Consider the following 17,601-nt stretch of genomic DNA (forward strand, 5'->3'; position numbering starts at 1 on the left):
TTGTAAATGACATCGCCAAAGTCGAGGATTGGTAGGATGGTCAGTTTTACAAGGGTATGTTTGGCTGCATGAGTGAAGGATGCTTTGTTGCGAAATAGGAAGCCAATTCTAGATTTAACTTTGGATTGGAGATGTTTGATATGGGTCTGGAAGGAGAGTTTACAGTCTAACCAGACACCTAAGTATTTGTAGTTGTCCACGTATTCTAAGTCAGAGCCGTCCAGAGTAGTGATGTTGGACAGGCGGGTAGGTGCAGGTAGCGATCGGTTGAAGAGCATGCATTTAGTTTTACTTGTATTTAAGAGCAATTGGAGGCCACGGAAGGAGAGTTGTATGGCATTGAAGCTTGCCTGGAGGGTTGTTAACACAGTGTCCAAAGAAGGGCCGGAAGTATACAGAATGGTGTCGTCTGCGTAGATGTGGATCAGAGACTCACCAGCAGCAAGAGCGACCTCATTGATGTATACAGAGAAGAGAGTCGGTCCAAGAATTGAACCCTGTGGCACCCCCATAGAGACTGCCAGAGGTCCGGACAGCAGACCCTCCGATTTGACACACTGAACTCTATCAGAGAAGTAGTTGGTGAACCAGGCGAGGCAATCATTTGAGAAACCAAGGCTGTCGAGTCTGCCGATGAGGATGTGGTGATTGACAGAGTCAAAAGCCTTGGCCAGATCAATGAATATGGCTGCACAGTAATGTTTCTTATCGATGGCGGTTAAGATATCATTTAGGACCTTGAGCGTGGCTGAGGTGCACCCATGACCAGCTCTGAAACCAGATTGCATAGCAGAGAAGGTATGGTGAGATTCGAAATGGTCGGTAATCTGTTTGTTGACTTGGCTTTCGAAGACCTTAGAAAGGCACGGTAGGATAGATATAGGTCTGTAGCAGTTTGGGTCAAGAGTGTCCCCCCCTTTGAAGAGGGGGATGACCGCAGCTGCTTTCCAATCTTTGGGAATCTCAGACGACACGAAAGAGAGGTTGAAGAGGCTAGTAATAGGGGTGGCAACAATTTCGGCAGATAATTTTAGAAAGAAAGGGTCCAGATTGTCTAGCCCGGCTGATTTGTAGGGGTCCAGATTGTGCAGCTCTTTCAGAACATTTCAGAACAACAACTTTTGCCTCGAGTGGTTTAGAAGAACCCTCGAGGACAAATGGGAGTTGGGGCCCGACGGAACCGAGCCACCCGTAGAATCCATTGTGGCTGATGAAGTGGGTGGAGTCTCAGACTCCCTCACGGTCCAAGCTCTGAAGATCTGAACCCGAGGTAGAAGCCACCGGAGAGGGAGACAGAACAGAGCACGAAGTACACTACATGAACAAAAGTATGTGGACACTGCCTATCGAACATTTCATTCCAAAATCATGGGTATTAATATTGGGGTGGTCCCACCTTTGCTGCTATAACAGCCTCCACTCTTCTGGGAAGGCTTTCCACTAGATGTTGGAACATTGCTGCGGGGACTTGCTTCCATTCAGCCACAAGAATATTATTGAGGGGCTCCCGAGTGGAGTAGTGGTCTAATGCACAGCATCACAGTGCTTGAGGCATCACTACAGACCTGGGTTAAGGAAGGGTTTGGCCGGCCGGGATTTTATTGTCCCATCGTGCTCTAGCGAATCCTTGTAGTGGGCCGTCCAGTTCACCAGCTGGACGGTTTTTCCTCCGTCACATTGGTGTGGCTGGCTTCTGGGTTAAGCCAAGCAGTCTGTCACGAAGCAGAGCAGCTTGGCAGGGTCGTGTTTCTGAGGACGCATGGCTCTCGCCTCTCCCGAGTCCAAGGGGAGGTACAGCAATGGAACAAAACTGTAACTACCAATTGGCTAACATGAAATTAGGGAGAAAAAGAGGTGAAAGTACAAAAAATATATATATTTTTGGTGATGTTGAATGATTAGGCCTGGCTTGCAGTCGGCGTCCCAATTCATCCCAAAGGTGTTTGATGGAGTTGAGGTCAGGGCTCTGTGCAGGCCAGTCATGTTCTTCCACACCGATCTCGACAAACCATTTCTGTATGGACCTCGCTTTGTGCACGGGTGCATTCCTCGTCTAGAATGTCATTGTATGCTGTAGCGTTAAGATTTCCCTTCACTAGAACTATGGGGCGAACCATGTAAAACAAGAACAAGAACTTCTGTTCTTAGAATGTTTAAAAAACTTTCAGTTTTACCCACCAGAAAACTTATGGCTACATTCCCACAAGCAATGTGGAACCAAAAACATGCTCCAACAACTTCCAAGGAACCAAATGTTTTAGCTAACGGAGTCGGTGCAGTCAGATGGTTTCTTCACGCATCGCACCGACAGAAACAAGCATCTTTCTGGTAAGAAGAGGGGCGGGGGGGTATGCCTTATGATTAACGAGACGTGGTGTGATCATAACAACATACAGGAACTCAAGTCCTTCTGTTCACCTGACTTACAATCCCTCACAATCAAATGTCGACCGCATTATCTACCAAGGGAATTCTCTTCGATTATAATCACAGCCGTATATATTCCCCCCAAGCAGACACATCAATAGCGCTGAACAAACTTTATTTGACTCTATGTAAACTGGAAACCACATACCCTGAGGATGCATTCATTGTAGTTGGGGATTTTAACAAGGCTAATCTGAAAACAAGACTCCCTAAATTCTATCAGCATATCGATTGTGCTACCAGAGCTGGTAAAACCCTGGATCATTGTTATTCTATCTTCCGTGACGCATATAAGGCCCTCCCCTGCCCTCCTTTTGGAAAGCTGACCACGACTCCATTTTGTTGCTTCCAGCCTACAGACAGAAACTCAAACAAGAAGCTCCCACGCTCAGGTCTGTTCAACGCTGGTCCGACCAATCTGATTCCACGCTTCAAGACTGCTTCGATCACTTGGATTGGGATATGTTCCGCATTACGTCCAACAACAACATTGACAAATACGCTGATTCGGTTAGCGAGTTCATTAGAAAGTGCATCGGCAACGTTATACCCACAGCAACGATTAAAACATTCCCAAACCAGAAACCGTGGATTGATGGCAGCATTTGCGCGAAACTGAAAGCGCGGACCACTGCTTTTAACCAGGGCAAGGTGACCGGAAACATAACCGAATACAAACAGTGTAGCTATTCCTTCCGCAAGGCAATCAAACAAGCTAAGTGTCAGTATAGAGACAAAGTAGAGTTGCAATTCAACGGCTCAGACACAAGAGGTATGTGTTAGAGTCTACAGTCAATCACGGATTACAAAAAGAAAACCAGCCCTGTCGCGGACCAGGATGTCTTGCTCCCAGACAGACTAAATTACTTTTTTGCTCGCTTTGAGGACAATACAGTGCCACTGACATAGCCCGCAACTTAAACCTGCGGGCTCTCCTTCACTGCAGCCGACGTGAGTAAAACATTTAAACGTGTTAACCCTCGCAAGGCTGCAGGCCCAGACGGCATCCCCAGCCGCATCCTCAGAGTATGCGCAGACCAGCTGGCTGGTGTTTTTACGGACATATTCAATCAATCCTTATCCCAGTGTGCTGTTCCCACATGCTTCAAGAGGGCCACCATTGTTGCTGTTCCCAAGAAAGCTAAGGTAACTGAGCTAAACGACTACCGCCCCGTAGCACTCACTTCCGTCATCATGAAGTACTTTGAGAGACTAGTCAAGGACCATATCACCTCCACCCTACCTGACACCCTAGACCCACTCCAATTTGCTTACCGCCCCAATAGGTCCACAGACGACGCAATCACAACCACACTGCCCTAACCCATCTGGACAAGAGGAATACCGTTGTGAGAATGCTGTTCATCGACTACAGCTCAGCATTTAACACCATAGTACCCTCCAAACTCGTCATTAAGCTCGAGACCTTGGGTCTCGACCCAGTCCTGTGCAATTGGGTACTGGACTTCCTGACGGGCCTCCCCCAGGTGGTGAGGGTAGGTAACAACATCTCCACCCCGCTGATCCTCAACACTGTCGCCCCACAAGGGTGCGTTCTGAGCCCTCTCCTGTACTCCCTGTTCACCCACGACTGCGTGGCCATGCACGCCTCCAACTCAATCATCAAGTTTGCGGACGACACTACAGTGGTAGGCTTGATTACCAACAACAACGAGACGGCCTACAGGGAGGAGGTGAGGGCCCTCGGAGTGTGGTGTCAGGAAAATAACCTCACACTCAACGTCAACAAAACAAAGGAGATGATTGTGGACTTCAGAAAACCACAGAGGGAGCACCCCCCTATCCACATCGACGGGACAGTAGTGGAGAGGGTAGTAAGTTTTAAGTTCCTCTGCGTACACATCACGGACAAACTGAATTGGTCCACCCACACAGACAGCGTTGTGAAGAAGCAGCGCCTCTTCAATCTCAGGAGGCTGAAGAAATTTGGCTTGTCACCAAAAGCACTCACAAACTTCTACAGATGCACAATCGAGAGCATCCTGTTGGGCTGTATCACCACAACTGCTCCGCCCACAACCGTAAGGCTCTCCAGAGGGTAGTGAAGTCTGCACAACTCATCACCGGGGGCAAACTACCTGCCCTCCAGGACACCTACACCACCCGATGTCACAGGAAGGCCATAAAGATCAAGGACAACAACCACCCGAACCACTGCCTGTTCACCCCGCTATCATCCAGAAGGCGAGGTCAGTACAGTTAAATCAAAGCAGGGACCGAGAGACTGAAAAACAGCTTCTATCTCAAGGCCATCAGACAGTTAAACAGCCACCACTAACATTGAGTGGCTGCTGCCAACATACTGACTCAACTGCAGCCACTTTAATCATGGAAATTTATGGAAATTTATGTAAAAATGTTTCACAAGCCACTTTAAACAATGCCACTTAATATAATGTTTACATACCCTACATTACTCATCTCATATGTATATACTGTACTCTATATCATCTACTGCATCTTGCCATCTTTATGTAATACATGTATCACTAGCCACTTTAAACTATGCCACTTTATGTTTATATACCCTACATTACTAATCTCATATGGAAATACTGTACTCTATACCATCTACTGCATCTTGCCTATGCCGTTCTGTACCATCACTTATTCATATATCTTTATGTACATATTCTTTATCCCTTTACACTTGTGTGTATAAGGTAGTAGTTGTGGAATTGTTAGGTTAGATTACGCGTTGGTTATTACTGCATTGTCGGAACTAGAAGCAAAAGCATTTCGCTACACTCGCATTAACATCTGCTAACCATGTGTATGTGACAAATAAAATCTGATTTGATTTGATTTAGCTGGGTAGCTTTTAACCAGAGCGTAAAGCCATTTTTCATGGAATGCAATCTTACTAAAACGGATAAAAACAGAAAGAGAAGGCTATTTATTTTATTTTATTTTATTTCACCTTTATTTAACCAGGTAGGCTAGTTGAGAACAAATTCTCATTTACAACTGTGGCCTGGCCAAGATAAAGCATAGCAGTGTGAACAGACAACACAGAGTTACACATGGAGTAAACAATTAACAAGTCAATAACACAGTAGAAAAAAATAGTCTATATATAAAAAGTCTATATACATTGTGTGCAAAAGGCATGAGGAGGTAGGGAATAATTACAATTTTGCAGATTAACACTGGAGTGATAAATGATCAGATGGTCATGTACAGGTAGAGATACTGGTGTGCAAAAGAGCAGAAAAGTAAATAAATATAAACAGTATGGGGATGAGGTAGGTAAATTGGCTGGGATATTTACCGATAGACTATGTACAGCTGCAGCGATCGGTTAGCTGCTCAGATAGCAGATGTTTGAAGTTGGTGAGGGAGATAAAAGTCTCCAACTTCTTGCAATTCGTTCCAGTCACAGGCAGCAGAGAACTGGAATGAAAGGCGGCCAAATGAGGTGTTGGCTTTAGGGATGATCAGTGAGATACACCTGCTGGAGCGCGTGCTACGGGTGGGTGTTGCCATCGTGACCAGTGAACTGAGATAAGGAGGAGCTTTACCTAGCATGGACTTGTAGATGACCTGGAGCCAGTGGGTCTGGCGACGAATATGTAGCGAGGGCCAGCCGACTAGAGCATACAGGTCGCAGTGGTGGGTGGTATAAGGTGCTTTAGTAACAAAACGGGTGGCACTGTGATAAACTGCATCCAGTTTGCTGAGTAGAGTATTGGAAGCTATTTTGTAGATGACATCGCCGATGTCGAGGATCGGTAGGATAGTCAGTTTTACTAGGGTAAGTTTGGCGGCGTGAGTGAAGCAGGCTTTGTTGCGGAATAGAAAGCCGACTCTAGATTTGATTTGAGATTGGAGATGTTTGATATGAGTCTGGAAGGAGAGTTTACAGTCTAGCCAGACACCTAGGTACTTATAGATGTCCACATATTCTAGGTCGGAACCATCCAGGGTGGTGATGCTGGTCGGGCGTTCGGGTGCAGGCAGCGAACGGTTGAAAAGCATGCATTTGGTTTTACTAGCGTTTAAAAGCAGTTGGAGGCCACGGAAGGAGTGTTGTATGGCGTTGAAGCTCGTTTGGAGGTTAGATAGCACAGTGTCCAAGGAAGGGCCGGAAGTATACAGAATGGTGTCTTCTGCGTAGAGGTGGATCAGGGAATCGCCCACAGCAAGAGCAACATCATTGATATATACAGAGAAAAGAGTCGGCCCGGGAATTGAACCCTGTGGCACCCCCATAGTGACTGCCAGAGGATCGGACAACATGCCCTCCGATTTGATACACTGAACTCTGTCTGCAAAGTAGTTGGTGAACCAGGCAAGGCAGTCATTAGAAAAACCGAGGCTACAGAGTCTGCCGATAAGAATATGGTGATTGACAGAGTCGAAAGCCTTGGCCAGGTCGATGAAGACGGCTGCACAGTACTGTCTTTTATCGATGGAGGTTATGATATCGTTTAGTACCTTGAGCGTGGCTGAGGTGCACCCGTGACCGGCTCAGAAACCAGATTGCACAGCGGAGAAGGTACGGTGGGATTCGAGATGGTCAGTGACCTGTTTGTTGACTTTGCTTTCGAAGACCTTAGATAGGCAGGGCAGGATGGATATAGGTCTGTAACAGTTTGGGTCCAGGGTGTCTCCCCCTTTGAAGAGGGTGATGACTGCGGCAGCTTTCCAATCCTTTGGGATCTTAGACGATATGAAAGAGAGGTTGAACAGGCTGGTAATAGGGGTTGCGACAATGGCGGTGGATAGTTTCAGAAATAGAGGGTCCAGATTGTCAAGCCCAGCTGATTTTTACGGGTCCAGGTTTTGCTCTTTCAGAACATCTGCTATCTGGATTTGGGTAAAGGAGAACCTGAAGAGGCTTGGGCGAGTAGCTGCGGGGGGGGAGCTGTGGGCCGAGGTTGGAGTAGCCGGGAGGAAGGCATGGTCAGCCGTTGTGAAATGCTTGTTGAAGTTGACCGTGTTGGTGACCGTGTTCCCTAGCCTCAGTGCAGTGGGCAGGGGGGGGGAGGTGCTCTTGTACTCCATGGACTTTACAGTGTCCCAGAGCTACAGGATGCAAATTTCTGCCTGAAGAAGCTGGCCTTGGCTTTCCTGACTGACTGCGTGTATTGGTTCCTGACTTCCCTGAACAGTTGCATATCGCGGGGACTATTCGATGCTATTGCAGTCCGCCAGAGGATGTTTTGGTGCTGGTCGAGGGCAGTCAGGTCTGGAGTGAACCAAGGGCTATATCTGTTCTTAGTTCTGCATTTTTTGAACGGAGCATGCTTATCTAAAATGGTGAGGAAGTTACTTTTAAAGAATGACTAGGCATCCTCAACTGATGGGATGAGGTCAATATCCTTCCAGGATACCCGGACCAGGTCGATTAGAAAGTCCTGCTCGCAGAAGTGTTTTAGGGAGCGTTTGACAGTGATGAGGGGTGGTCATTTGACTGTGGATCTGTAGTGGATACAGGCAATGAGGCAGTGATCGCTGAGATCCTGGTTGAAGACAGCGGAGGTGTATTTGGAGGGCCAGTTGGTCAGAATGACGTCTATGAGGGCGCCCTTGTTTACAGATTTATGGTTGTACCTGGTGGGTTCCTTGATGATTTGTGTGAGATTGAGGGCATCTAGCTTAGATTGTAGGCCTGCCGGGGTGTTAAGCATATCCCAGTTTAGGTCACCTAACAGAACAAACTCTGAAGCTAGATGGGGGGGCGATCAATTCACAAAGGCTGTCCAGGGCACAGCTGGGAGCTGAGGGGGGTCGGTAGCAGGCGGCAACAGTGAGAGACTTATTTCTGGAGAGAGTCATTTTTAAAATTAGTAGTTCGAACTGTTTGGGTATGGACCTAGAAAGTATGACATTACTTTGCAGGCTATCTCTGCAGTAGACTGCAACTCCTCCCCCTTTGGCAGTTCTATCTTGACGGAAAATGTTATAGTTGGGTGTGGAAATCTCAGAATTTTTGGTGGCCTTCCTAAGCCGGGATTCAGACACGGCAAGGACATCAGGGTTAGCAGAGTGTGCTAAAGCAGTGAGTAAAACAAATTTAGGGAGGAGGCTTCTGATGTTGACATGCATGAAACCAAGGCTTTTTCGATCACAGAAGTCAACGAATGAGGGTGCCTGGGAACATGCAGGGCCTGGGTTTACCTCCACATCACCTGCGGAACAGAGGAGGAGTAGTATGAGGGTGCGGCTAAAGGCTATCAAAACTGGTCGCCTAGAGCGTTGGGGACAAAGAATAAAAGGAGCAGATATCTGGGCATGGTGGAATATATTCAGGGCAAATGCACAGACAGGGGTATGGTGGGGTGCGGATACAGCGCAGGTAAGCCCAGGCACTTGGTGTAGATAAGAGAGGTTATATCTCTGGACATGCTGGTTGTAATGGGTGAGGTCACTGCATGTGTGGGAGGTGGGACAAAGGAGGTATCAGAGGTATGAAGAGTGGAACTAGGGGCTCCATTGTAAACTAAAACAATGATAACTAACCTGAACAACAGTATACAAGGCATATTGACATTTGAGAGAGACATACAGCGAGGCATACAGTAATCGCAGGTGTTGATTGGGAGAGCTAGCTAAAACAGCAGGTGAGACAACAACAGCTAATCAGCTAGCACAAAAACAGCAGGTAAATGGCGTTGACTAGGCAGAGAGGGTCGGATTAACTACACACAGAGCTGGGGCCGACAGATAAAAACATAAACAAACAGAATGGAGTACCGTGATTAATGGACAGTCCAGCAGGCATCAGCTATGTAGCCAAGTGATCACAGTGTCCATCAGGCATCAGCTATGTAGCCAAGTTTACAGCAAGGATCCGGTGGAGTATTGGGCTCTAGCCGTGTATGAGTGTGGTTCAGGTGAACAGCTGAGTAGGCCGGGAAGTGGGCCTCAGGGATAGCTTCGGTACTGCGTGCAAGCTAGCTGTGAAGAACAGAAGTAGTGGTCCAGGGATTACGGCAGGAGAGACAGTTAAAAAGGCTAAAAAAAACTGTCTGGCTGTGCAGAAGGTAAAAGCCGCTAGCAGTGGCTAACAATGACTAAATAGCTGGTCAGCTTCTGGAGGTTCTTGAATGTGTTCTAAAAATTTAAAATAATAGCGATTCCGTATCACATTGGGTGAGGCAGGTTACCGGAAGGTATAATCGAATTAAAAATCTAAAAGAGATTGAAAATAAATATGGTCCGGTGAGTGGTTGGGCTAGCTGGGGACACGACGATTCAGTTAGCAGGCCTGTGCTAACAAGCTAACAGTTAGTAGGCCGGGGGTAAACAAGCTAGCAGTTAGCAGACCGGGGCTAAACAAGCTAGCTTTTAGTAGACCGGGGCAGGCTAGCAGTTAGCAGGCCGAATTAGCAAGCAAGCAGATAGCAAGGGCTAGAAAGTTAGCCTTTGGGGGACGTCGCGATGGGGTTAAGTCTGTTTATGCCTCTTGATGCGGTGACATCGATAGACCGGTCGTGGGTCCAGATATTGTAGCCTAGGAGTATGCTTCGGTGGTAGCACAGGAGCTCTGGCCGGGCTAGCTTCAAGCTAAGTGGATGGAAACGCTAGCCAGGAGTAGTCATCCGGGGTTGCGGTTAGCTAGTTGTGAAGATCCAGATGAAAATGTTCCGTTTGCGGTGGGAATCCGGGGATAAAAAATAATAGGTCCGTTATGCTCTGGTTAGAGTCGCGTTGTTCGAAGTGGCGAGAGCTTTCCGAGCTAAAGGTTAGCTGATGACCGCTAGCAATGGTTTGCTGACTGATAGCTGGTAGTTAGCTGGCTAGCTTCAGTTGAGGGGTTCCAGATCCGAAGTAAATATAAATACTTTAGAAGAAAAAAAAGCAGATCCACGCTACATTGGGTGAGGCGGGTTGCAGGAGAGTATTTAGATGTTAAGGTTTAGCAAAATATTTTAAAAGATATGCAAAGAAAAATATGTAAAAACTATATATACAAGGGACACGACAGGACAAGACGTCTGACTGCTACGCCATCTTGAGAGATAGATTAAAAGAAAAGTGAGCGAGATAAAAAAATCATATTATATTACAGTTTAGGTAGTTGTACTCACTGGCTTCCATTTGTGTACTGGCCCTTTAATAAGTCGGGTTTAATCAATCAATCTGTCCCCTTGGGGCTGGGGCTAGCTGGAGCTGGGGTTCAGGGATGCATGGGGCTGGGGCTTTGTTTAAAACTCCACCTCAGTAAATCTGCAGCAAGATGCTGACATCAGCAGAAGCAGGGCTCAGGGTCACATGGGGTCGAGGCTGCCACTCACCCACTGTGAAATGAAAACAGCCTGGACTGGGCAGCCCATGCACGCTCGGAAGGAACGAGGGAGCAAAAGAAAAAGGAGAAAAAAATACCTTCAACAGATGGCAGTTTTTTCCATGTTGTCTACAGTTTAAGGTTTAATTCAATATCTGTGTGCATACATCTATTCAAAAGTTATACTCTATTAAACACAAAAACTATGGTTTTAAGTGAGACATAGGCATTGGTCTGAAGCCATAAAAGAAAGGTTATTCACATAAGCACCACAATGCCTACTTCACCCATGCTCTACTAAGGTTTTCCAGCACACAGTTTTGACCTACTACAGTAGCTGTTGGCCTATTGTACTTCAAACAACGTGTAGGTTGCTTAGGATTCAAACATCAAACAGCCTAATTCCTACTCTTCCGAGCAGAAATGGGCAACTCCAGTCCTCAGGGGCCTGATTTGTGTCACACCTTTGCCACAGCCCCTGCTAACACAACTGACTCCGATAATCAACGAATCATGATCTTCTGTTTAGAACACAATTAGTTTAACCAGCTGTGTTTGATAGGGATGGGGGAAAAGTGTGACACCACTCTGGCCCCTGAGCACTGGAGTTGCCCATATCTGCTTCAGAGGGATAATCTACTTTCAGTGTCCTGCTTTTATTATGTATTTTATCATTAGGTTGTATGTGTTTTTAGATACAGTATGATATCAAGTTGATTTGCAGTTTTATTGACATTAGTGCCATATTGGCTTAGATGTGATGGTAGGAAGATTTTAATTTAACATTGAGCATCAACCTATGCTTACATTATTAGCGTTGTAGTTTAACATCTTTTGTAGGCTTTTTGAATGGTATGCAATGGACAAAAACGTAGCGCAATGGTCTTCAGCACAAAAACGTAATAAAAGGCATCTGGCAGAAGTAAATTCATCCTCTCGGTGGGACTATAATTACACCATTACAGCAGAAGGTGTGCAACTAGTTGTAGTGGTTTTTTGAAAAATGTAATGTCAAAATGTAGACTTCCGCCTAACTAGACATACCCAAAAGTAATTATTTATCATGAGTGGACCATAAACAATACCTAGTAATGCTTATACTGCCAGAAAGGGTACAATATCAGCTTTCTGTTAAACAATTGTTTTAAAATGCTGAGGTGTAGTCACTTTTGAGGACACAAACTCAAGTACACAGTAGAAATATGATGTTCAAAAAAAGTGGGGGAATGGGGCTTAAAATTATTGAAATACTTTCTAAATATAGTAACAATCAACTTATAACTGACTTACTATAACGTTTCACCTTTCTTAGAACTGTAAAATAAATATTATCATACTCAGTGACAGAACAGAATTGGTCCCATTTCACAGAGTATTTTCTGCCCTGTCCTCTGAGCGTCGCCTGCGGACTCGTTAATACTTCAGCTTTAACGCAAAGTGTTTTCGTCCCTCTGTGACAATGAGAAAGTGGTCTTGTTCAAATTCTACAAAATGATTTTGTATTTTTTTAATGTTGAGCACTCTATATCCATCTGAGAACCTCACAGTGAGATGCTACTTTTGCTGCAATCGATAGGGTCTCCCGTTTCAAACACCGTAATGTAAGCAGCGCTGCGAGGTTCACAGGCAGAAGACATCAATCTTTTCTCTGGATATCCCAGAAAATGTGACGTGTTGCTCGCTATGCAATTGAAGTGTCAGATTGCACATACTGCATCTCTGATAAGAGGCGAGAGCGGCATGTGAAGCGGGACAACAACAGCGTTAACGGAGTGCCCCTTAATTGATGTTGCGCCGAGCGCTCTGTACACAAAAAGGTCGGAACCAGTCCAGAAACGCTCAAATTCCCCTAAATTGGGGACTTAACATTTAATACGTTTTAACAGCAGCAGCATTTTATCATCACATTCAATATGCTTTAACCACAAGTAGCATATCGTAGAGACACACAGTCGAAATACAAAGTGTTGTGCTTTTCTTGTGTTCACATGTTTTCCCTTTGTGTCAGAGTCCAGTGACCTGGTGTTCCTGTCGTGGTGACAATTCCTCTCAACACACTTACTGACACACATCTGTAACACTCAGGTACAGTTAGCTATACATATCCATATCCATCCCCCATCCATTGTCTTGTTTAAAAACCTCAGGACTTTGTATGTTACCCTCTGAGAGGACACTATGAAAACAATGAGGGAGGATTGCCTTTGGAACTTCATTATAATAGCCTGCAATTTTTTCTCTAATACAAGCTGACTGCTGCATATTCTTAGTCTTTAGGTGAAGTCAGTTCCACAAAGTACTGCACATGATCATGGTTTATGTGACACCATTAAAGCGCTCAGTAAGTAAGCCTGCTTTGCAGATAACTTTTACAGCAGAAGACCCCAGATTACCATGGAAGAGCTATAATCTACAATGGCGAGACTCGGTTTGCAGAGATGCACACTGTGCACAGGATGTCAAGTTCAGGTCACTTCTTAGAACTATGCAGTAAAAGCTGAGATTCCACGTAGTCGTACCACAGAGTTTACCCTACCATAATGAGAGACCCTGTTGATGTGTAAGGAAGATAACCATAACTCCTAGACAGTCATGAGAGGTTGCCTGCTGGTAATCTGGGTCACTAGACGGTGAACACTCACAGCGTTCAGTCACACAGTGAGAGAGTTCCTACAGAGCAGACCACAGAACCACCCTGTTTTACTTTTACCACTGTGACCTGCAATCTGACCTTTGAACTGTCTGCCCTGGAGTCCACACAAGTGGCTAACTTTACGATCTGTCTCGAACGTGATAACGCTCCCATGTCACTCAATACTAAACCCCAGGCATGGCTTGAATGCACCGAGCGTTTGTGTTATGAGTGGAACTCAAGCCTTACACATTTACTGCATTGTGGTGGGATTAGCATTCTATGGAACAGGAATGGTAGTCACTGCATACTCATAGACTACATACTACATAGCCTTGTAAACACAAACCTCAGCAGCAGAGCCAAAGCTCGTGTCTGAGGATGTGCATAAAGTGCTGTTTAGCCGTAACCTTGACTTTTTTGTTCTTGGTTCAGAAGGCACTGTTGTCTTATAAACATCTGTGTACAGTTGCACGTGGAATGTTGGAATTTAGATAAAATTATTAAATGAAATCCATTTTTTTCTGCATGAAGTAATCCAACAATGAATATCTTTGTTTTCTCTCATTGATCGAGACAGGTGGGTGTCCACCCCAAAGTGCTGCACGACATGTGCATGTCTCAGAAATCAAGTGTCGCTTTGACACTCACTGTCTCGATCAATGAGAGAAGATCAGAAATAGACAAGATAGGGGCGTATATATCGATGGATTACTTCATGGAGCAAAAATGCATTTAATATAGTAACAGAGCATTGTCTAAATTCAAACGTTCCGCCTGCAACTAGCGATGGAAGTTTAAAAGAAGCCAGTGTGTTCCAAGTCAAGAATGTAAAAGTATTGCCATGTAGGTTAGTTGAAACTCTGCATTGCGTTGTGCCTACACTGTAAAGGGGTTACCATGATTTTGATAGTAGCTTATAGGCAGCTAGGTGGCAAGTACAATTCTGTGTCATATTGCAGTACACCTACTGTAACATAAATATGGTATCAAAGCAAGTACTTTGTAGTGACGTAATTGGAATGAATGAATGAATGGATTAATTAAATGAATTGAGGGGTTTGTATTTCACAGTATTTTACTGTCATTACAGCAGGTGAGCTGCTAGGAAAATTGTTTACAAACAATACAGCATATTAATGAACATTTGTCATGTTCGCTGTCTTCAAACTCCCAGTCATAAATGAGCCAAGGCGCAGCGTGCATGTGATTCCACATCTTCAATAAAGTGAAACCTTCACAAAAAACAGGCAAACAGAAACCGAACATGACACAACCGTGGGGCACACAAACACTCATAGAAAATAAATAATTACCACAAACACAGGTGGGGAAAAGGCTACCTAAGTATGATTCCCAATCAGAGACAACGATAGACAGCTGCCTCTGATTGGGAACCGTACCCGGCCAAAAACAAAGAAATAGAAAACCTAGAATTTCCACCCAAATCACACCCTGACCTAACTAAATAGAGAAATACAAAGGCTCTCTAAGGTCAGGGCGTGACAACATTAGGTATTTTATATCAGTGACTACAGGGTAAAACAGACCAAAAGGACATGGTAAAAATGCTCAACCATTTAAGGTTTAAGACTTGCTGTCACTCCAAAATGTCCCCTAAACAGCTTTCTCACTCACGGGTGCAACAAATATAGCCCCTTACACGACACGCCTCAAAATATGTTAACGCTTCAGAAACAATACCATGCACCAACTAGTGGTCAAAAAGTTGTTGGCACTGCTAAAATATGGTAAGGTACTGTGTTCTGTGGGGTGGAGTTAAAGTACCATTTGAAAGCAATTATTTTCCAATTCTTTCCCTGCACGCAACATTTTCCCACAACGCACCATAATTTACCGTTTGCTGCAGTAAAACATTTCAGAGTATTTTGCTACACCCGCAATAACATCTGCTAAATGTATATGCAACCAATATAATGTTATTTTATCTGATTGAGTATTTTACTGTTGATAATAATAAAAAATGCTGTATAATTTACAGTTTTCCGTTACAGTGTAGGAATCAATCAATCAATCAATCAAATGTATTTATAAAGCCCTTCTTACATCAGTCACAAAGTGCTACACAGAAACCTAGCCAAAAACCCCAAACAGCAAGCAATGCAGATGTAGAAGCACGGTAGCTAGGAAAAACTACCTAGAAAGGAAGGAACCTAGGAAGAAAGCTAGAGAAGAACCAGGCTCTGAGGGGTGGCCAGTCCTCTTCTGGCTGTGCTGGGTTGAGATTATAACAGAACATGGCCAAGATGTTCAAATGTTCATAGATGATCAGCAGTGTCAAATAATAATAATAATCACAGTGGTTGTAGAGAGTGCAACAGGTCAGCACCTCAGGAGTAAATGTCAGTTGGATTTTCATAGCCGAGCATTCAGCTTTAGAGACAGCAGGTGCGGTAGAGAGAGAGAGAGACCTGTCCATTGAACAGGTCAGGGTTCCATAGCCGCAGGCAGAACAGTTGAAACTGGAGCAGCAGCACATCCAGGTGGACTTGGGACAGCAAGGAGTCATCAGGCCAGGTAGTCCTGAGACATGGTCCCAGGGCTCAGGTCTTCCGGGAGGGAGAAGGAGAGAGAGATAATTAGAGGGAGCATACTTAAATTCACACAGGACACCGGATAAGACAGTAGAAATACTCCAGACATAACAGACTGACCCTAGCCTCTCGACACATAAACTATTGCAGTATAAATATTGAAGTATAAATACTAGAGCAGCCCTTAGCCGTGGTATATTGGCATATACCACACCTCCTCGGGCTTTATAGCTTAAATATACACAGTGTGTTTGTGTGGAGGGGGTGGTTGTTTTGGGGAGTGTGTCATCAGAACAAAAGGTCATGAGGTTGGGTTCGCAGGCACAAATTACCCCCCCCCTCTAGTTTCAGTCACACTGCACATCACAAACAGAGGCCCATATCAACCTATACACTGATAAACACTCATACTCTCACTCCCTCTGTTCCTGACCAATCTCTACACTCCCTCCCTCCCTCTCCCTCTATCTCTCTCTCTCTCTCTCTCTCTCTCTCTCTCTACTCTCTACTCTCTCATCATCCCAGAGAGAGCGAGAGAGTTGTTATTCTTGGCCCAAGGCCCACTCCTAACTCCCAGTATACTGTAACTGATTGTTTTTGCTGCTCTGGGTTTAGGTCTTACCTCTGCAGATCATGTTACTGCTCGTGTTCCAGAGGGAGACCCTGTTGAGAGCTGGAGATGTCGAGTGAACAACAGCTGGTAGCCCTGAGCTCTAACACTGTAGTTTAATATTGTGTATTTATGATCACTGATCAGTACAGTATAACACAATAGCGGACAAGAAAAATAGAAAAGGACATTTACTGAGATATGGTGTGCTTGCCAGTATTGCTAGTATTGCTTGCTAGTATTGAAGTATTCATAATGTGCGTCTAGGTGGTCGGTGTAGGAGTCAGGCGCAGGAGAGCAGGGATGTCTGAGAAGCTTGTTTTAATAAGAAAGTCCACCAACACTGGAATGGCACAATCGAAAAGGTACAACGCCCTCGACAACAGAGAACCCGTACAAACACACGGAGGAACAAACAAAGTTCCGACACTCATACACTTCAGAAACCATGAAAACAAATAACGTTAGAATCTCACCGAGCACATCACAATAAAAGACTAATCCCGCATAAATTTAGGCAGGCCACAGCTTACAATTATACACACAGATATTAACGCAAATGAAACCAGGTGTGAAAAAGAACCAAAGACAAATCAAACAGAAAAGGAAAAAGGGATCGGTGATGGCTAGTAGACCGGCGACGCGGACCGGCGAGCGCTGCCCGAACAGCCTGAATTCAACATTAACAAAACTATTTTTTTTACCCTTCTACACACAATACCCCATAATGTGAAAATATGTTTTTATAAATGTTTGCTAATTTATTGTAAAGGAAATACAGAAATATATTATTCAAAGCCCGAGTCAATACATGTTAGAATCTCCTTTGCCAGTGATTACAGCTGTGAGTCTTTCTGGGTATGTCTCTAAAAGCTTTGCACACCTGGATTGTACAATATTTGCAAATTATTGTTTTTTTAATTATTCAAGCTCTGTCAAGTTGGTTGTTGATCATTGCTAGACAGCCATTTCCATGTCTTGCCCTAGATTTTCAAGCTAATTTAAGTCAATACTGTAACTAGGCCACCCAGGAACATTCAATGTCATCTTGATAAGTAACTCTAGGTTATATTTGGCTTTGTGTTTTAGGTTATTTTCCTGCTGAAAGGTGAATTTGTCACCC

The sequence above is a fragment of the Oncorhynchus tshawytscha genome, linkage group LG08 (assembly GCF_018296145.1).
Source record: "Oncorhynchus tshawytscha isolate Ot180627B linkage group LG08, Otsh_v2.0, whole genome shotgun sequence".
NCBI classification, from domain to species: domain Eukaryota; kingdom Metazoa; phylum Chordata; class Actinopteri; order Salmoniformes; family Salmonidae; genus Oncorhynchus; species Oncorhynchus tshawytscha.